This window comes from Adiantum capillus-veneris, chromosome 28, assembly GCF_014529385.1.
Source record: "Adiantum capillus-veneris isolate H3 chromosome 28, ASM1452938v2, whole genome shotgun sequence".
In the NCBI taxonomy this organism is placed as follows: Eukaryota; Viridiplantae; Streptophyta; class Polypodiopsida; order Polypodiales; family Pteridaceae; genus Adiantum; species Adiantum capillus-veneris.
Window position 1 is genome coordinate 82792251 of NC_140958.1, and position 21609 is coordinate 82813859.

At 40.1% G+C, this 21609-nt stretch overlaps 1 protein-coding gene across 3 annotated transcripts in view; it reads right to left on the reverse strand.

Moving 5' to 3' along the window:
- Positions 1-5633: 5633 nt before the first annotated feature.
- The window catches only part of LOC147420774 (uncharacterized), an 87819-nt gene continuing 71843 nt past the window's right edge, over positions 5634-21609 (reverse strand). Inside the window, exon 7 of one of the 3 annotated variants that reach the window (XR_015186950.1) lies at positions 5634-5769. The gene's annotated coding sequence lies outside the window, so the exon portion shown is untranslated. Of the gene's footprint in view, positions 5770-8933; positions 9449-21609 lie in introns of those variants that run through there. The other 2 variants (XR_015186951.1, XR_015186949.1) reach the window with 2 other exon arrangements.

Below are 21609 nucleotides of genomic sequence, written 5' to 3' on the forward strand. Positions count from 1 at the left end.
ACATGTACGCTCCCAAAGACAAATTCATATTGAGAACAAAATACAAATATATAGGTGAGACCAAGTTGAGTAGAGTGAGCCATATATAGCTCCAACAATTCTTGATGATTTGTTATGATGTCATGGATTTTTCTCTATCTAACTATTTTATGATTCCATGGTATTTTTTCATAATAGTTTGTTATGATTGAAAGAGTTATTGCTCTATTGAGTTTTTTCATTATGCAATGATACCAGTTCATATTCACTCACAATGATTTAGATGTCTATTGCATGATGGCATGTCATTGTTTCATGATATATTGTGTTTAAGATATTTATTATTTAATGAATGTGTTTCATGAATTTTATTTTATGATGCAATTATTATCATATATTATGAATAACATGACTATTATTCCATTGTGTTTTTCCACCAGTATTTGCTATTATTCGTATGATTATTGTTTCACGATGATTTAGTATTGTTATTTTATATTATGTTGGATGGAGTTCATATAAATAAGAGATCCCTATGGTCAAATTTGTATACCAATTTTGTGTATATGTGTACATATTACATGTATTTCATGTTAAGAAAATCGTATAATATATACATGGATTTATTCTTGATTTAATATAGTTTGTGTGAATCAATTTTAAGGTGTTCCAAACCGTTTCCAAAACATTATGTTCGTGTATTTCTCTTAACATTGATATGATTTCTATGTTGTGCTCTTTGATTTTGTGATATTGACAGATTATACACAACTGAGAGACAAAGTTAAGTATACTAGAGATGGTATACATTCATCGAAGCTAAAGATGTTCCAAAGCATGCTTTGAAGTATCTGAAGAGTAAATCATATCATTTCATTGAGCCTTTGAGGCCGTCGTTGTTTATAATAGAAGTGATGTAGCTCCTTATAAATCATATTTTTTTATAAATTGAATAATATATTAATATAAGAGCGGGTATATATAGGGTTGTGGATTTTTTCCTTGAGCCCCCAAGGGTTTTCTCATCCACAGGTAGGGACATTTGCTTGAGCGGGGCTATTGAGCTTATATGTGAAGCTACTCTAAGTATAGCACTAGGTCCCCTCTATATCAGGGATTTCATTAACGTGTTCACAAATGCATAAACACGTTGATAATATGTGTTAATAATATAATTTATATTGTGATCACATCTATATTCACACAGCTTTTGAAATGACTGGATTAAACCTGATCTGCCTATAAACCCGCCAGGCTTCAGAGTTTACCCGGCGGGCCGTCGAGAATTCCCAAATCCCATCGAGCTATCTCATTACTATATAGAGCAGATGATTAGGTATATTGTTAGCTTTTTGGAAAATATTTGGAGTGTTTAGAACTCCACGGTTGTCTAGGAGAGCCCTTTTGGGAAGAAGGTCCTTATTTTATATGGACATCTTCTTTCCTTATAGGCTTGGCTAAGGCTATTGAGCCACTAGTCTTCACTTCTTTGAATTGTGGATAGAGTGTGGTTCGTAACTATACCTGCAGAGATTTAGAAAGAAAGATGGAGTCACTTGAGCTTATTTGTATTTGAGCAGCATAGGTAATTTATATGTTGCTTGCTTCCTCATCCTGTTATATAAACGATCTGATGGAGCCAAGAGTCCTGCTTAGGGGCTAGTATTGGTTCTTGATATTTGATATGTTTTATGTTAAGCAAGGGTATATTGTCTTATACTAGAGTATTGGGCAAACATAGATCCTTGGTTTGATTGGTGTAAAGTATCCTTCATTAAGTATGAAAGACATTCTTCATTGGGTGTGCAATGTGCATTGTATGTATGCTATCAATTTCATGTTTCTTAATTTGAAAATACACATTTATATTGTTTACAAATTACTTACATTTATCATGCTATGATGATTGAGGTTCAACAAAAATTGATATTTGTATATCTACAAGAATAATATTTGTGGACATTTCAAAAAAATCAAAGTATCGATTAAGTAGGTCTAAATATTTGACTATGCATGTAAGGTCAGTTTTTAAAATAGTTGAATAATAAACACAATACTCGAATTTTTAAAATAGTTTTAAATTGTTGTGTGGCTACATTTTATCATCAAAATCAGTGTATGTTTGTGTAGAGATATACGTTTTTGTAATACATTAGTATCTTTGTTGTTACTTTAATTATGTATTCATTGTTCCATTCTTTCTTGAATAGGTTATTTGATATAGAAGAAAATGTTGAACCTAGTGATAGAACCCAAATTCAAACTAGCAAGAAAAAAAAAGACACCTATGATTGCAATGATGTGGAAGACGATGTTGAACCTCTGCTGTGCACAAGCCTTGAGCTCGAGGAGAATCTCAATATCGACTCAGACGAGCTCAATCAAGCATGCGACAAAGTAGACATAGATGAAAGAATCTTGAAAAATGATGACAATGAAGATTAAGCAATAGTTTCATTGGATTTTTGAAAGAGTATCATATTAGTAAAAGATTACAATTAGTTTTCGTCTTGGAATAGCTTTTGAAGTACACTAGGAGTTGCCTCTTGCAACGCCGGTGGTTTGTATTCATTGACCATGTCAAGTATGGTGTATAGGCCTTCATTATTGATGCACAACACAATGCACATGTGGACATATTTTGCATTTGTCTCACCAAGCATATCAGATGGTAATATTGTACACATGGCAACATATAATGGTCACTCCAACCGTTGAAGACTTTGTAGCTAGGGGACATTGGTTGGTGGAGAAACTGCTAGCCACATTTGAGACTCCCACAACCTCAAGATGCGTTAAAAAGTGGGAGATGTGATTGCTTTGCGTATAGGATTTAAACATTGAGATAGTCCTTGCACATTTTGACTAAGCTTAATAAGTTGCACTTCAACCCTTGTGGTGGTCAGGGATAAGAGGGGGGGGCTAGCGATAGTCTCACTACTTCTTTCTCTTTCTCTGCGAGCTTTGCCCCCATGCTTTCCTTGACCTTTCTCAACTCCATTCCAGGCCCTTCCACCATAAGAGCAAGCTCTTGTTTTGTGAATGTCATTGTATCCTCACGTATATCATGGGTGCTAACGGTGACATCTCTGGATGGGAAGTCCACTGGCATATCCAAGATAAAATGCATATACAGTATTTTAGCAAAGTAGAGTGGTGCATCTACATTATGGAGAGGATAGCCGTACACCTCCAGGAAGATTCGCTCAACATTAAGTTTGATGTCATTATTTTGGCACCTTGACACCTTCCATATTCCCTTCTTGATCTCACCTTCTGGACACCGCCATATCTCTTTGATCGTATTCTTTGTGACCTGTTTTTTTATGTCACTTCATTGTACATGACTTGGATTTGCCCATTTGGACAATGTCCAGGCCGTTCTGATTGCTTGGCGGACAGTCAAACCCTGTGGGAGAGCTTTAAGTTGCTCTTATGCCTTTCTAGCCAACGCATGGTGCTCGCTATCTTGTACGTCTGCCGTATCTACAAAAATATAAATGATATAAGGATCTCAGTGAATGAAAGATTAATACATAAGAAAAACTGATCATTGGTCTCAAACATTGAAAGATGGAATGCAATAATTAGTGGAAAGCATCCGGTAAAGACAAGCACATCTCAAACATGAGACCAAATAAATTATCTTAACCACATTTCAAATTATCTTGACCACATATTTCAAATATAAAGACCATGTTCAATTACAAAGTTGGATTAAACGACAAAGAGAGTTTGACTAGGGGGCATTGTGTCCTTGCTGGCTCAGTCTTCAATGATCTAAAAAACTCTGACACTTGCATCATAGACTTTGTCTCTTTGCAATTCGTCCCAGCGACATCCAACTTTTGGCTCTATAAAGTATAACTTCCATGGTGGCTTCTTCGTGGGTACTCCCACCCATCTACACTGCCTTCCAAAAGTTATCTAGCACTTGTAGTAAGTATCCTAGAGCAAAAACATCGCTTGTGGGAGTATAGGAATCTTCAAGAAGGAGATCATATAACTCGAGCACTAGCCATCCTTGCTTCTGTCACTTTCGATCAGTAGTAAATTGAGCATGTACCACCTTAGATTTTTGTCTATCTAACACACAAAATTAAGAAAAAATCATTTTTTGGCCGCTTTTAGCAGAATTCCCCAATCAATGATGCCGATGCGTGCCTTCAAATATTTAGCGAAGTTAAGCGCTACATTTAATGGGTGTAGGTCGGTCTGAATAATTCCTGCCATATGTACACATGCCATGCCATACACTAGAGCATGCATAATATGGAGCATATTTATCACTACCTCCTTCAGTTTCTCCTTCCTCCTCTTTATTGCTTACACCAGTGATTAGCAGGCATTTTGATCACGGACTGGTGATAGATTGTCGATCATTCCCATTGCATGACTGGCTATCTTTGTGAGTACTTATGGAGCCCCTATATAGGATACACCATGACTGTTCTTGGTGGTCTTCAAAGTGTTGAGCACATATTGGACGTGATCAACGGCCATGGACTGCTTTGACTTCAATATTGTTGTAAAGACAAAGGCTATAGCATGGTTGGGTGTGGTATATATTAGGAGTCTCTTTGTTGTAAAATGGAAGCACTAGTGATACAATTTAGTGTTGAGATGTAGAGAGAGAGAGAGAGAGAGAGAGAGACACCATATACGCTCCCAAAGATTGATTCATATTTGATAATAAAATACATATATATAAGTGAAACCAAGTTGAGTAGAGTGAGCCATATTGAGAATAAGATATATATATATAGGTGAGACCAAGTTAAGTAGAGTGAGCCATATATAGATACAATACCCCCACTCAAACAAAGATCTCTAGCTTTGAATGAAAAAACCCTTGGGACGTGTAAATAAAAACCCTTGGGGAGTGTAAGGAAGAAACCCAAGCCCCTATACAAATGTGAAAATATGAACCAAAAAATTTGATATGGAAGTGCATTATGTATCTATGTACAAATATACAAGTCACCAAGAGGTCACAATGCAAATGTGGAGTGTGCACAGTGCATGGTACCATGATTCGTTGAGGTCTTTGGTAAGAATATTGACAATCATCTGGTCACTTAGACAATGTTCAATCATTCTAATGCCTTTGCGTACTTCATACGGGACATAATGATAAAGCACAACAATATGCTTTGACTTGTTATGTTGAACGTAGTCTTTTGTAAGATTAATAGCACTCTGATTATCACACCATAAGGGGAGAATGACCGATATCAACCAGCATTTGTCAAAGTCATATAAGCTCAAAAGTAGCAAGTGATACGGCAACATATTCGGACTCGGTGGTAGAAACTGCAACACAAAGTTGTTTCTTGCTAGTCCAAGAAATAAGACAATCATTAATGAAGAAGACATTGCCACTAGTAGATCGCATAGATAAATACAATCTCGTCCAACTTGGATCTGCGTAACCCAAAAGAGCGAGAGAGAGAGAGAGAGAGAGAGAGAGAGATTACATAGAGTATGATGTCAATTTTCGTTAATAGATCAAAACAAAATATGTAGTACCTTTTAAGTATTTCAACATATGATTTGCTGTAGATCAATGCGTAAGAGAAGGATGCGCAAGATGTTGCTCAAGATAATTTGTAACAAACAAAATATCAAGATAAGTGTTAATGGCAACAAATTGAATATATCCGATCAAGTTAGCATAAGGTTTATTTGTAACAAGCTGAGCGTCACTTTCAGAAGTGTTATTTGTAGAACTCGCAAGACAAGGAGTAATGGTCGAATGTACAGATTCCAAACTGAATTTCTGAATAGTATCTGCAATAAATTTTGATGTCAAAGTAACAAAATATCTTTTATGTGGTTCTTTTGAATCTGAATGCCAAGACATGAGTGAAGCTCTCTAAAATCCACTATATCAAATATTGAAGACAACTTCTTGACTTATTGAAGAAATTTCAAATCATTGCAAACAAGGATGATAACATCCACATAAGAGCAACTATCATCTGTGCGTTTTATATATAAGTTGGGATCTGAAGAGCAAGAGATAAATCCGTGGTAGGTGAGAAAGAGATCAAACTTTATATACCAGGCTCGTGAAGCTTGTTTGAAACCATATAATGTCTTTGAAGGTGAGTATCAAGATCTTCCTTACATGGAATAACAAACCCTTCTGACTGCTCTATATAAATTTTCTCATTCAAATTACTATTCAAAAAAGAAGTTCACACGTCTTTATGGTGAGTCTTTAAATCAAATTGAACAGCAAATACCCGTAAGACTTGAATACTTGTAATGTAAACAAGTGGTAAAAAGGTCTCTTAATAATCAACACCAGCAACTTAAAGAATAACCTTTGGCAACTAAACGTGTCTTTAATTTGTCAAAAGATCCATCTTCTTTTACTTTTGTCTTATACATCCATGCACACTTGATAGATGTATGATCAAGAGGCAAATCAGCCAGTATCCATGTATTTTTAGAGATAAGAGAATCATACTCTGATTCTATAGTCTCTTGCCATTGATCATTTTGTGGAGAAGAGATAGCTTTACTATAAGTGACTAGATCTTCAAAAGTATCAACAATATCGTCATCATAAACATGACAAGAACCATGTTCAAAATCAATCGACAAATCAACAAAAACATTAACATCATCATTGGTATTATTTGAAATTGATAGTTGTGAAGAGGGAAGCTACTCTTTAGGAAGAGGTTCATCATGTGAAAGAAATGGAAAAGCATGAAGCAAAGACTTAGTATCATCACCATCATCCATGGACCATGAGCCGTCTATAAGTTGTTCATTAAAAGTAGCATCATCATTCACAATTACTTTCTTGGAAGAAGGGTCATAGAATTTTTAGCATTTGAAAGTATCAGAATATCCAAAAAAATTAACTTTGAGACCAAGAGTAACAAACTTTATTCATATTTCTTTGAAAATATGAATATAAGCAATACATTCAAAAGTTCGAAAATGAGATACATAAAAAATTATCCATGATGTAATAGGTATCATACCAGAGGCGCAGTAGTAAGAAGATGATTTTGAACAATACTGCTATCAAAATAGCTTCAGTCCAAAAAACACAAGATAACTTAGAATAAATCAACATACATCTGACAATACTGAGAATAGTGTACTTCTTTCATTCAGCAATACCGTTCTACTGAGGGGAATATGGAATAGTGTGTTCATGATGAATATATTTGTTAGTACAGTAACTTGCAAACTCTCGAGAAACATATTCGTCTCTATTGTCACTACGAAATTTCTTGAGGCGACAACCAATTTGAAGTTTTGCAGCCTTGTGAAATTGTTTGAAAACTAATAAGACCTCATCTTTATTTAAGCAGAAAAACAATGGTATACAGTAAGTAATCATCAATAAACGTAATGAAGTGACGATGATCTCGATGAAGGTAGACATCCACATATATCAATATGAACAAGATCTAATATATCATGAAAATGAGTTGTATTTGAGAGAGAAAAGGGTTTACAATTGTGTTTTCCAATAGCACAAAACTCACAGATTCCCATCTGGGGATGAGCGTAAAGATCCATGCCATGAACAAGATGATGATGATGATGATAAAGATCAAGGAGTTTTGAGAAATCAACATTAACAATGAGATAATACCATATCTTGCAATCATGATCGCTTGGAGCAATGGCAACATTCACTACAACATCATTGAGAGAAAGTTCAAACAGATTATCATTTTGAGAAGCACTCGCAATAATCTATCCATCTTTCTCAATGCGGTATTTAGTGTGATCAAATCCAACAAATAGACCAAGATCAACTAGTCTAACAATTGAAAGAAGATTACGTTGAAGATCTCGAACATGTAGCACCCCTCTCAAAACTCGAGTGAAATAAGATAAGGTGCCAAGATATAAATCTCCAATATTCTTTACTTAACAAGTCATATCATCAACAAGATAAACAACACGCTTAAAAGGTAGTGGATAATAGTTATGTAACCACTTAAATTAATATGTCATATTTTCTGTAGCAATAGAATCGATAATAAAAAGTGAACCATCACGTACATGAAGTATTATATCCGAAGGAGCCGAACATAAAACAAAGTTTGTTTTTTGTACAATATTATTATGATCTTCAGCAGCAGACGCTCTATTGCAATTTGTGTTGAATCCACGCTTAAAGCACATGTAAGTGAAAAAATCAAATTGTCCACAATATTCACAAGAAGAAAAAAAAAGAATCTCTAGATCAATGCGGTTGTGTAGTGGTAATATATGTGTTCTTCATCATATTGACGTGCCCAACATTCATCTTCAGTATGGTCATTTTGTTGCAGTAAGAACGGTGCTTGCTAGAAAATTTGAGACGAGAAAAACTATTATCGTGACAACCACCTCTACGGTTTTCTTGTTGAAATGGACGCTTTCGAACATAAAAAGTACGTTCCAACTTTTGTGACTTAGTTTCCTCTTGTGAAATCATAGCTGCACCGTCAAAATTAAAAAGAATCATAACAATGGTATCATAGGAAGAGTCCTTCGTCGTATCAAGGAGAAGTGTAATCGATTGCTTTTGTGGAGCAGAATCACCGGTAGCAATAAGTTTATTAATAATAGATTTGAAAGACTCGGTATGTCCCGTCATAGCAATACCAATTTCCTATTGTAACTTGATAAGCAAACCTCTCAAATGAAGTATTTCAAAGTTACTAATGGCAATAGAGTCTTCTCTGTACAAAGATCAAAATCTCAAGAAAAATTGAGCCAAAAATAGTATATAAACCAACAAAGAGTGATGAATGGGCATATATTGACATATACTACTTCAAAGAAACTGTCGACTTGACGTCAAAGCACCTATACCATCTATACATATCCTATGACCAAGCCACGAATGGGGATCTTCGACAACCTAATCCACCTCACACTGAGTAACCCAGTCCCCAGTGCTCGGCTTCAAAAAACCTCATGAAACGACCTCCACAAAAATGTTATGCAGACATGACTAGCCCAAAACAAGCCAAAAATCGGCTCCACAACGGCTTACAACGACAATATCCGCAACACAACATACATCCAAAATGTGAAACTATCACTGCAAAACCCCAAGACACGCGCTCAAACAGGCACCAATGAGTATGCAAGCAAAATCACACAACCAACCCCGCAGGAGCAAAACGCTCTCAATAGAACACAAGCACTTCAAGTGTAGTCACGTATAAACCATATGCATCCAAAACTCCCACTAGAACTATAATGGTTGTCACTGCCAAAATGTCATGTGAAAACCTGTAAAAGAAGCTCCACCTGTAACTTCGTCTTCATCGGAAATGAGTATCCATCAGCCAAATCTACTCGCTTCTTCTTTACCCAAATCTACCAAAAACCTCAAACCTCAAGCTCTATATAAGCTGAAATTGCATCTTCAGCTCAAAATTTATGCACTGAACTTTGAGCACTTGCAATACTTCCAAAAGTGCATTCTACTTGCACACTGCGCAAAACAAAAAAACTTGAAATGCTGAATATCGAAAAATCAATGAAGAATTTGCAGAAAGTTTCTTCTGCGAAGTTGTAGATCATGTCAAAACGGAGCGGCATGCAAGATAGAATTTTCAGCTCTTCTTTCTATAAGGAAAAAAATCGGATTTGAAAACAACATTATTACACAGGTTTTAGGGGCTTGTTTGGTTCACACTCACTATCTTTAAAAACTCACTGACACACTATCTTTCACATTCTCTTTTGAGCTTATAAAAGAGCATATATCACTCTCAGCTCAGCCCACAAGCTCCCATTGTATTCTCACAAAACTTCCAAGATTTCTTAATCTCTCTAATGTCGAGAGCGAGCAAGCTATCATCTCGAAGTTCTCGACACCACCATGCTCTCCGCAATCACCATGCGCTCTAATATCACTTGAAGAGTGCACGAATGTTCTGTGTGTGTGTGTGTGTGTGTGTGTGTGTGTGTGAAGAGAGAGAGAGAGAGAGAGAGAGAGAGAGAGATGTGGATGGAGCTCTCAATGAGGGTTCAAAATTGTCTCACTATTCCTTATTGTTTTATATGATCAAAAAAATAGGTAAGGTTAGTACGGTCAGTGTAATCAGTGTCCGACCAATTGGCCTAAACCATGATATTCTATATACAAAATCCACTAAATCATTTGTGACGACTAACTATATTCAATGGCGTATAGAATAACTAAAAGCAAGCAACAGATCTTCACGCATATCTAATCCAAGGGTTGTGCGGTTCGAGAACTGTACAATAGGTGACTATTGTGTACGCTTCATAGAGCACGGTTGTAACAGACTTGGACACTTCAAGTCAAGAATCAATCGCGACAGCACCAAATAACCACTTCAAAACAATTCACAGATCACAATAGATTTGCACTGGCCCAGCGGAGTTCCGTGCCTATAGATATTGGCCCCAACGACTGGCGCCCCCTTCGGTATTTCTTTTTGTATTAATCAATCATCAAAGTACAAGAGAGCGGTTAGGGTTTCACTCTCAGACTCTGCGTCCAGATGCTCTGAGAAGTGAGGCCCTCATCAATAATTTAAAGGTTACAAGGGATGCCCAAAAGCAGAGCCCCAAAAGCTTTTAAAAATAAAAAGCATCAATTCTCTCTCTTAGAGAGTCTCTTTTTTTTAAAAAAAAATTAAGTTCTCTCTCTTTCTCTTGGCGTAGAGAAAAAGCAAGATTCGCGTCGCTCGTCATTAAATTATATATAAAAAATATATTTTTTTTCAACCTCCACGATTTTCGAAAATTAGGGTTTTTGGCAAAAATTAGGGTTTGCAGGAATTTTAGGGTTTCTAACAGAAATTAGGGTTTTTGCTATCCGCCACGTTATCACATTGTGACATACCTCCCTCTTGAAATCATTGTAATCGACCGCAATTACACTTGCAAAACCGACAAAAGCCATAAACCGTCTTAGCAGACACTGACTGTTAGTACCTACGTACTAGGAACACACATCTAGCACATCTACATAATCGACAGTCACATCACATGACATCAAAGGACATCACCAGACATCACATGACATTCAACATTCATTCGGATCTTAGACCATGATTTATCGGCAATGTAGCTATCACATCTAGGTCCAATCGGGACCTCATCGATGTCCGATTGACTAACCCCTATTGCAACCATGTCTATTCGAGATCAATTAGACCAAAACGCTGCAGTCATTTCGGCTATCAGTTCCTGCACTCAAAAGAAGTCAAGAAAAAATCAGTATCATTATCAGGAATTCCATTTCATAAAGTCATCCAGCACAATACTGTCAGCTCTCAGTATCCCTGAAGCTCAAAGAGACATCAGTGACTTTAGTATCAAAATCGAGGCATCTGTTGACAAAGGAGCGGAGTAACTCCCCTCTTGTGCATCCCACTGCACAAGATCTCCGGCCAAGCTGAATTGTGGGTTCCGTTTGGAGTAGACTATGCTAAACCAAAACATCGAGGTAAAGTTTCACAATCCGAGGAGTATCTGCTAGGTCCTCCTCCTCCATCCACTTCGCATCAAATGCAGGAAAGTTCTTGAACTTAACCAAGAACCGCCTTCGGACTTTACCTTTCTTCGTATCGTTATGTGCCAAAATCTGTTCAGGAACAAGGATCTCCTCGTTTTCTTCCACTTCGGGTTGCTGATCAGGCTCCCCATCATCAGGCACATCACCCTTAACAGGTTTCAAGAGACTCACATGCAATGCATTATGAATCCTCCAAGTATCTGGCAGTTTCAATCGGAAGGAGACATCATTTATCTTTTCAGTTATCTGGAAAGGTCCGTAGTATCGCATACTAAGCTTTGGAAAAAGCCTCTCCTTTCCCTTTTTCTTTCGTAGGCGTGCCTTCTCAAAAGTAAGAGCACCCAATCATCCTCCTTCAGTTTCAAGTCGCGACGATGGCGATCCGCTGCCTTTTTCTGTCGTTCTTGAGACTCCTGCAAAGTCTCGCGAACCTTGGCAAAAGCCGTATCCAAATCTCGCGAACATTCATCCGCTTCAAATATCTAATCTTTCGTGCTCAAGAAGGATGGAACCTTCGCAGCAGTTTCAACAATCTCGCATGGCGTCTTCCCCGTCGAAGAGTGTATCGTGTTATTGTAGGCAAATTCCACCAAAGGTAAGTTCTTTTCCCATTGAGTCTTCTGATCCGAGATACAAGACTTCAATAAATCTAAAATCACTGAATTGGCAATCTCAAATTGCCCATCAGTCTGCAAGTGGAACGATGACGAGAACAGCAACCGCGTGCCAATGTTCTCCCAAATTGCCTTCCAATAAAAACTCATAAATCTGGGGTCTCTGTCGGAGACAATCGTCTTAGACGTGCCATGTAATCGGAAAATCATCGTGATCATTTTGTGTTCTTGGGAGATCAAAAATGAAATCCATTGCAATACTTTCCCAGGGGAGGGTGGATATGGGTAAAGGCTGTAACAATCCCTGTGCCTTATGCCTGTCAAACTTGACCTTCTGGCATACCAAGCAACTGCGTACAAACTCTTCCACATCCTTTTTGAGTCTCGGCCCAAAGAAGTATCTCTCTACCCCCTTCATGGTGGTAGCAATGCCGCGGTGACCCGTAAAAGGTGGATAGTGGCATTCAGTCATAACCTTATCCCTCAACGGCTGTGTAACGCACAACATAGTCTTTTTCATCAAGTAGCCTTCCCGAACGGAGTATCCAGCTACTGTCTCCCCATCCCGTATCCGTGTGAAAATATCTGCAAAATCTGTATCTGTGGCATACAGATCGACCATATCCTCGAAGCTCCTATGATGTATCGCAGAAACAACCAGAACCAACGGTTTCCGAGACAAAGCATCTGCCACCACATTCTTCTGTCCCTGCACATGGACAATCTGGAAGTGGAACAGTGACAAGATGTTCGCCCACCGCATCTGCTTTTCCGAAAGCTGCTTCTGTGACAAGAAGTAGTGCAAACTCTGATGGTCTGTAAAGACAGTAAAATCCGCTCCGAGTAGGTAATGCCGCCACTGAGTAAGAGCATGGATAACCGCCAAAAGCTCTTTCTCATAGATCTGTGCTGTCATCTCCGGCCTAGAGAACAAACGGCTCTCGTAAGCTATGACATGGCCTTCTTGCATCAAGACCGCACCCAGACTATGACCACAAGCATCACAATCTACTTCGAATGACTGCTGCAAGTCCGGCAAAGTCAAAATAGGTCCCGTAATCAATTTCTCTTTCAATGTCCGATAGGCGGTCAGCTCGGTGGGTCCCCACGAAAAAGGTACTCTTTTCTCTGTCAAGGTATGCAAAGGGGAAGCAACCTCTGCAAACTTTCATATGAACCGCCTGTAGTACGAACACAGTCCCAAGAAGCTTCTAACTTCATGGACATTCCTCAAATCGGGCCAATCACGGATAGTCTCTATCTTGGCCGGGTCCATTTGCACTCTAGCTGCTGACACAATGTGTCCCAAAAAGTGTATCTCTTGGTAGGAAAAATTCACTTTTCTTTGTATTAATCACTAACGTGTGATCTCATAATGCCTGAAAGACTTGAAGGAGATGATCTCTGTGTTCTGCCTCATTCTTCGAGAAAACAATGATGTCGTCAAAGAAAGTGCCAACAAATAGCCTGTACTCTCGAAAAATCCTCTCCATCATCCGGTTAAATGTCGCAAGAGCATTGGTTAAGCCAAAAGGCATCACCAAAAACTCAAATAACCCAAAAGTCGTCCGAAAAACTGTCTTGTAGACATCTCTCGGCGCTATCCTTATCTGATGATATCCACTCTTCAAGTCAATCCTGCTAAAGCACGAGGATCCCTGTAACCTGTCGAGTATATCATCGATCCTAGGGATCGGAAATCTGTTCTTGATGGTGATTTCGTTGACAGTGCTATAATCGATGCACATTCTCCAAGATCCGTCTTTCTTCAAAACCAACAACACTGGAGAGCAATACGGTGAAGTACTAGGCTGGACAAGACCCTTTTCCTAAAGGTCTTTCATTGGGTTCATAATCTTTTCATTCTGTACTCGGCTCACACGGTAAGGTGGCCGATTCGGTGACGTGCTTCCAGGTATCAGATCAATGGTATGATCTTCAGGCCCTCTGAAAAGCAATCGGCATGAGTGTGGAGAATAATCTTGGTGTTGTTTTGATCACGTCAAAACATATTCAACCTTTATCCATAGTTCAGTTCTCTCCCAAAAGAATGAGTAAGAAACTGAAGTTCATCAAGTACAATCTCTAAGCCCTTCATTTATCAAAGTCGCTTTCTCGGTCTGGTAGTCAACCACGGCGTCGTTCTTGTGGTACCAAGGGATCATGAGTAGAACGTCACTCGCGTGCCCTGAACACCCCCGTCATTGCAAACAAAGTTTGCCAATGCTCGGTGTAATGGCAACATCCCATCCGGGTGCCAGTCGAACTACCTCCGCCTGTGGCGTCAGTCTGTCTCGCGTAATTCCAAATCGAGCCGCCAATTCCAAGTGAAAAGAAGTTGGCCTTGGCTCCTTCAAAAGAGCTTCTTGATCCTTCACTTTGCCCCAAAAGCGGCAAAGTTTGTACTTTCATTCATTAGATTCGGTGCAAGTCCCACGCCATGTGGTACCAGTTCTGCTTTTCTATCTGCCTTTTCTGCCACATTCCTCAGCTGCTCTCGAACTCTCAGGCCTGTCGTCGTCTTTATCATTCTGTTCTTTCTGTGCCTTATTAGGGCACTTCGTGGAGATATGTCCCTGTTCCCCGCATCCAAAGCACTTCCCCTCTCTGATGAAGCGAGCTCTCTCCTCGGGAGTAAGCTTGGGCCGTGCATCATTTTTCTCTGGGTTGCTCTTTTTCTTTCTACTTTCATTCCCAAAAGTCTGTTCGGCTCGTTGTGTCATGGCCTCATCTACGGGGTAGGTCAGACTGCCAGAGTGAATGGCAAAACCCTGCTTCGCATGACTCATCAACTCCTGAATAGAAGCTGACTTCTGTTCCAAGCAGTGATCTCGGATCTCTGTAGGTAGACCCAAGGTAAACCGCTCAATCTGTTCTCTGAACGAGATCTTCTTGAATGAAGAGGCAGGTAGAAAAGAGTTCCAGAATCTTTCACAATAAGAATTCACTGTATCGCTCTTGGTCATCCGGAGATGGTTCCAAGCATCTCGTATATCTCGCTCAAACTCTTGAGTCAACCAAGAAGAAATAAAAAGCCTCTTGAATTTCAGCCATGTAACTGGCACAGTCTTGCTTAATAGAAGCGTAGACCACCAAGTGCGAGCATTCCCCTTAAAATAAGAGGCAGCTCTCCGAATCTTGGAGTGCTCTGAATAGCGTCCTCCCACGAAAGCGATGTCAAACTGTTGTATAAAAGACAAAGCCTTCGAAGCATCTGAGTATCCTGAGAAAGTATCAAACTTGATCGAGTGGCCACCTTCCTTAAACTCTCGGACTTTCTTGCTTTTATCTTCGAGAAAGTCATACTGGTTGGCTTTGTAAAAATTCTTCTTGTTCGCATAAAAGTTTCCCTCATCAGAATCTAAGCTGTCTGTAGACGAGTCCTCAGTAGAACTGTCAGTCTCTGGGCGAGATGTAGCCTTCTTTGCCTTTTTCTTGCCCTTTCAGAAGCTTTGCTTCTTGCTTTGCTTTTTGCTTTTCCTGTCTTCTTCGCTCGAGTCTAAAGAGCTAGAAGAACTGTTAGAAGAAGAAGAAGAAGAACTGGGTGTCACAAAAATACGGAAGCGTAAACTGACGTTTAATTGCACTTCAAATACTCAAGAGAATTAGAGGGAGCGAGAAAACTTGACACTTCATTGGGGACCAGAAGATGGGCTGGTCCCCCCCCATAAAGAGAATATCTTTATTACTAAGAGAGAATCTTTACAAGCACAGGAACGGGGCATACGCCCGTCCTCTATTCTTTCTTCTGTTCTGTTCTGACTACTGACTGAGAAAGTGTTTCCACTTTCTTACTGCTTAGGGGATTTCCCCTCTTCTGCGAGACTGGTTGAAAGCTCTCGAAAAGAGAGTCTATCTTCCGAAACAGCTCATCGGAAGCTCTCACAGAGGAGAGTCCATCTTCCGTTATGTGTTGCCTTTATGCTCATTCATTCATGCATCGAACACAAAAGAGAAACAAGCAAAATGCACACACACATGCTTGCTGTAATTTTCTGCACATAACCTGAAATTCTTACCTGTGCACACCCCTACGCCGAAACAGAGGTCTTCTTCGCGATGGAATCGCGCCAAACTTGATGTAGACTTAGGATAAGGAGAGAGAAGAGAATTTCTATGGCTGATCTGCTGAAAACAGCCCTAATCGAGGTGATTAGGGGCTGAAAACAGAGAATTACAACAGCCGCACTCTGCTAAGAGAGCGTCTACGGCAGCTTCTCGCAATGAAACTTCACCAGAAGGTGTCTATGACTGTGAGATCCCTTGTTCTTGACAATGGGAGCACAAGGCTACCACATATGTCGCAAGGGGCTGCTCTCAAGCTTCAATGGAGGGCTCCATCGCGTAGAGCACGCTCACATTAGGGGGGGTAGGTGCACTGCCAGCCCTGAAAATGGGGGAGGGGGGGCTCCTAAATAGCCATCAGGGAGAGGGGGCGCTAGGAAGAGAGAGAGGGTGAGAGTGAGAGTGAGAGAGAGTTAGTTTGCATTGGTAAGTGTGCCAACTTTAAAAACTTAAAAACCATTCAACTTTTGACTTTAAAAACTTCTAGCTCATTAATTAAAAAAAATGTGCAACTAACTAACAACTGCTACCAATGATTCTTTTATGAGAACACCAAAGGTCTGCCGGCGCAATGCCGCACTGGCACTGCACCGCCTTTACCTGTTCACACTTGTCCGGCCGCCTGCCCGGGCACGGACCGTTAAATTTAATTTAACGAAACTTACCCTAAGGCTTTATTAGCTTTATTAGCCTTAGGGTCACTGTTCTAAGGACCCCATCTCATTCATGTGCTTGTACTGACGCGCGTATTTTTCTGAGCCTAAAATCTGAGGCTACTGCTTACCCCTTTCTGAAGACCCGATTTCCCAATCACTAGGGCTTCAGGGTAATTTCTGCTAAGGTCCCTCTGAGGTGTTCTAGCCCGCATTTAGGCTCACCTGAGGCCTTAGAACTGCTAGGTCTATTCTGGTGTGCACACAACTAATTAGATAATTCTTTTCTCGTAAATAAATTAATTATTTACAAAGTCTGACTTAGTTACATCCCTCTTGGTTCTAAACAGTTGACCTCAACTGTAGAGCGTCAACATAACTGTGCAAGATGTCAGGGTAGTCCTTAAGATCGGACTCAGTCATCCACTTTGCATCTAAAGGAGTGTAATTTTTGAACTTGACTAAATACTTTCGATGTAGACTCCCCGACTTGAGTTGTCTCTCCGAGTGGTGTATTATCTGTTCCGGTTTCCTCAGTCTCTTCGACTTCTGGAGGATCTTCTTGTACGGGCGCCACTGGAGGAGGTCCAACATATGGTCGGAGGAGACTGACATGAAAAGCATTGTGGATGCGCATTGCGCCAGTTAGAAGGCAAATCCAATCTGAAAGTCACATCATTGACTTTATCTGTAATTTTGAAAGGGCCGTAGAATCTATGGGAAAGTTTGACAACTTTCCCTTTGCCGACCCGCTTTTTCAATCTAGCTTTCTCAAACCGAAGCAGGACATATTTTCCTTTTTCAAGATTGAGATTCCTTCTGTGCTTGTCTGCTTTTCTCTTCTGTTGCTCTTGAGTACGAAGAATTGCTTGCTTTACTTGTTGATGGGCAATATCAATATTGCGCACAAATTCATCTGCGGCGAAGATGTTTTCTTTGGTCACCATAATAGGAAGTAAGAGTGGCTTCCCGTAAATAATTTCAAAGGGAGCTTTACCAGTTGAGGAATGTATGGTATTATTATACGCAAACTCAACTATTGGTAAGTACTGTTCCCATTCGGATTGTCGTTCCGAAACATAGCACTTGAGGAGATCTAAAACAGTGGCATTAGCGATTTCGCTTTGACCATCTGTTTGAGGATGATAAGCTGATGAAAAATCAAGCTTAGTTCCCAAGTTTTCGAACAATGCCTGCCAAAATAGACCAGTCATGCGGGGATCTTTGTCGCTCACAATAGTCTTTGGCAATCCATGGTGTTTAAAAATCTGAGCTAGAAATATTCTAGCCATGTGATCAGCTTTGATCGTCTTCTTTACTGGAAGGAAATGGGCTTGCTTACTGAATCTGTCTACTATAGTCCAGATTGCATCATTTCCATTCTTGGATCGAGGAAGATCCGTAATAAAATCCATGGCAATACTTTCCCATGGCGTGTTAGGCACAGGGAGCGGCTGAAGCTTGCCATAAACTTTATGTCTGTCATATTTTACCTTTTGGCAGACTAAACACTCACGTACATGTTTTTCAATGTCCGCACGGAGTGTTGGCCAAAAGAAATACCTTTCGAGGGCACTAGTGGTGGAAGCAATTCCCCGATGCCCGGCATAAGGAGAATTATGTGCTTCATCCATCACCTTTTGTCGTAAGGGTTGAGCTATGCATATTGCTTGTTGACGATAGAGTGTATTATCCCTGATAGAATAAGGTGGCTTTGAGTGACCAGCTTGAAGATCTGCCCAAATTGTGGCAAAGTCTAGATCTTGAGGATACATCTCGCTGAGAGATTCTAGTTCCTCATGATAAATTGTTGTTAGTGCATTGATCTTTGGACGCCTGGAGAGAGCATCTGCAACTGCGTTCTTTGTTCCAGAAGTGTGTAAAATCTGAAAATGAAACATTGAAAGAAAGTTGGCCAATCTCATCTGCTTTTCTGATAACTTTCTCTGTGTGAGAAAGTAGCGAAGACTTTGATGATCTGTCTTGATAATAAAATCAGCTCCTAATAGATAGTGTTTCCAAATGGAAAGAGCATGAATTACTGCCATTAGCTCTTTTTCGTATATGGAGGCATGCAACTCTGCATCTTTAAGGCGCCGACTTTCATAGGCTATCGCGTGACCCTCTTGGTTCAAAACTGCTCCTACACAATCTCCAGATGCATCGCAGTATACCTCGAAAGGTTTGCGAAGATCAAGGACGGTGAGAACAGGTCCGTGACTGAGTAGATACTTAAGATTTTCGAAAGCTTGTTTTTGTCCAAACCCCCAATGGAATGGAATCCGCTTCTTTGTCAGGTCATGGAGGGGACCTGCTATCACGGCAAAAGCTCGAATGAAACGCCGATAATAAGAACAGAGGCCAAGGAAACTTCGTACATCATGTACTGTAGTTGGCGTAGGCCATTCTACAATTGCTTGAATCTTATCAGGGTCCATTCTCACCTGGTTGTGAGATACTATATGGCCCAAATAGTGGATTTCTTTTAGAAAGAACTCACTCTTCTTAGCATTCACAAATAATTTGTGTTTGCGTAATTCTTCAAACACTAAGGCGAGATGCTTATAGTGTTCGTCTTCCGTCTCTGAGAAGATTAAGACGTCATCAAAGAAAACGCCTGTAAAGCTTCTGTATGAGTGGAAGATTCTATCCATCATTCTGTTGAATGTAGCTGGTGCATTAGTGAGCCCAAAAGGCATCACTAGAAATTCATACAACCCGAAGGTTGTTCTAAATGAAGTCTTATGCACATCCTGAGGAGCTATGCGGATTTGATGATAACCACTCTTCAAGTCTATACGACTAAAGACACTGGCTCCTTGTAACTTATCAAGAATGTCGTCAATCCGAGGGATTGGAAATCGATTCTTGATTGTGATCTTGTTTAGAGATCTATAGTCTATGCACGTGCGGAATGTGCCATCCTTTTTCTGTACTAGCAAGACAGGTGAACAATATGGAGAAGTACTAGGCCTTATTAAGCCCTTCTCCAAAAGTTCGTTAACTGCTTGAGAATTTCCTCTTGCTGCATTAGACTAACTCGATAAGGGGGCTGATTTGGAGGAGAACTTCCTGGGATCAAATCAATTGTATGATCCTCAAGTCGCGAAGGTGGGAGTTCATTTGGAAGTTCATCTGCAAAACAATCTTTATATCTTTCTATTAACTTAAGTCTTTTTTGCTCTAAAGAGGAAGAAAATTGTGAAACAGACACATCTCTCTCTCTTGCAAAAATCAAGTACGCTGAAACACACTTTTTCATTTCTTTCTTGATGGCAATGTGGTTGGCGATAGGAATACGCCAATCACCTGCATCTGCAAGTACAAGATACTCCTTTCCTTTATGAGCAAAAGATAAGGTTTTCTGAACATAGTCAGGAATGGGATGCATCTTGTAGTGCCAAGGCATTCCCAAGATAACATCGCATCCTTCAAGTGAAGCTAGTAAGAAAGACTCTTGATCCTTGTAGTCGTCGACCTTTAGATTCAACTTCCCTATGATTGGAGTAGAGTTTGAGTTCTGCCCTTTGAAAGCAGATTGCGCTTGAATAGAGACTCCGAAACGATTAGGTTGCAAGTTCAGGTCGTCAGCTAGCTTGGTAGAGATGAAGTTGTCTGTGCTACCAGGGTCAAACAAAATAAGAGCCCGCTGGTTGTTGATACTACCCCATGCTTTGAGAAGAGCTCTTTCTTTTCCATCCTTGGTTGTATTTCCCTGTACATCTGGGACTGCATTGGAAGAGGGTGGTTGTGGAGGTTTGGTTGGACAGTCACTCTTCATATGACCAACTTGTCCGCACTTGAAGCATCTTCCTTCACTAATGTAGGTTCGCAACTCAGCAGGAGAGAGATATCTCCCTTTCTTGGGCTGATTTGGCTTTGCTTCTGCTTCGGAGGCGGTTCTTTTCTTCTTTTGAGAAGAAGTAGAAGAGGTAGGCTGCTCATGGAGAGCCTTCTGCTTAGCATGATAAGTGCTTTGCTCCATCTTCCTGGGAGTACCCTTGTCATGTATTCCATCAGCTATGCGGGCTGATTCCATAAGTATCTGCAAGTTACCTCGAGGGTAAAGCTTCATAGCCTTTTGCAAGGCTTCATGCAAACCTGCTTCAAATTTGCGCATCTTCTCCGAATCGTCAATCTTCTTGAATGGAGTGACTTTCAAGAGAACGTCCCAAAACCTATCCACATAGCGTGGAACAGTTTCGTTCTCTGACTGTGAAAGTCGATCCCATTCTTTCTTTACCTCTTCCTCATAGTCTGGAGGAAGGAACTGTGCGTAGAACTCCTCCTTGAAAGCGGTCCAATCTTGGGGTTTGCGATCTTCCAGGATAAGGGTTAACCACCAATTGCTGGCGGTGCCTTTCAGGTACAAACTAACATGGCGAAGCTTGGATCTTTCTTTAAAATTCCCTTCAGCAAATGCAACTTCAAATTGGCGGATGAAAGCCAAAGCTTTGTCATTATCACGCCGTCCATTGTAGGTGTCGAATTTCACATCTCTATCTCCCGACTTGAATGTTTTCTGCCTGTGGTGCTTCTTCTTATGGTTCTCCTTCTTTCTATGCTTAGACTCCTTGGGGACAGGAGTCCTTTCCCTTGAATGTACTTCTTGCTGCGACGGATCGTCGAGAAACATGTCTTCCGGAGAAACTATGTCTTCCAGATCCTTCATGAAAGAGAACTGAGGGGAATCAGGGGGATCTTGCTCTTGAACTTTTGGATTAAACCGCACATGACGTTCTGGAGATTTCTTCTGCCTCTCGTGCATGCG